Genomic DNA, 235 nt, shown 5'->3' on the forward strand with positions numbered 1-235 from the left:
AAACTATTAATTCCTTCAGAGTCCATTTAGATGTAGGGGCAGTTGTGCTCCTCTCCCACCCTACTTCCAGTCCCTTGGCTCTAACACCTCCTTTATCCCAGAACTGGTATTCCTGTAGCTGAATGAACTGGATTAGGGTGCTGAGGTAGGGAGGCACTGACCTGACAAAATGCAGCTTATTCTTAACTGGATCTATTCACTAATCTAGTTCATTGCACTGCCACAAGTCCTAACG

The sequence above is a fragment of the Charadrius vociferus genome, unplaced genomic scaffold (genome assembly GCF_000708025.1).
Source record: "Charadrius vociferus isolate BGI_N301 unplaced genomic scaffold, ASM70802v2 scaffold196, whole genome shotgun sequence".
NCBI classification, from domain to species: Eukaryota; Metazoa; Chordata; class Aves; order Charadriiformes; family Charadriidae; genus Charadrius; species Charadrius vociferus.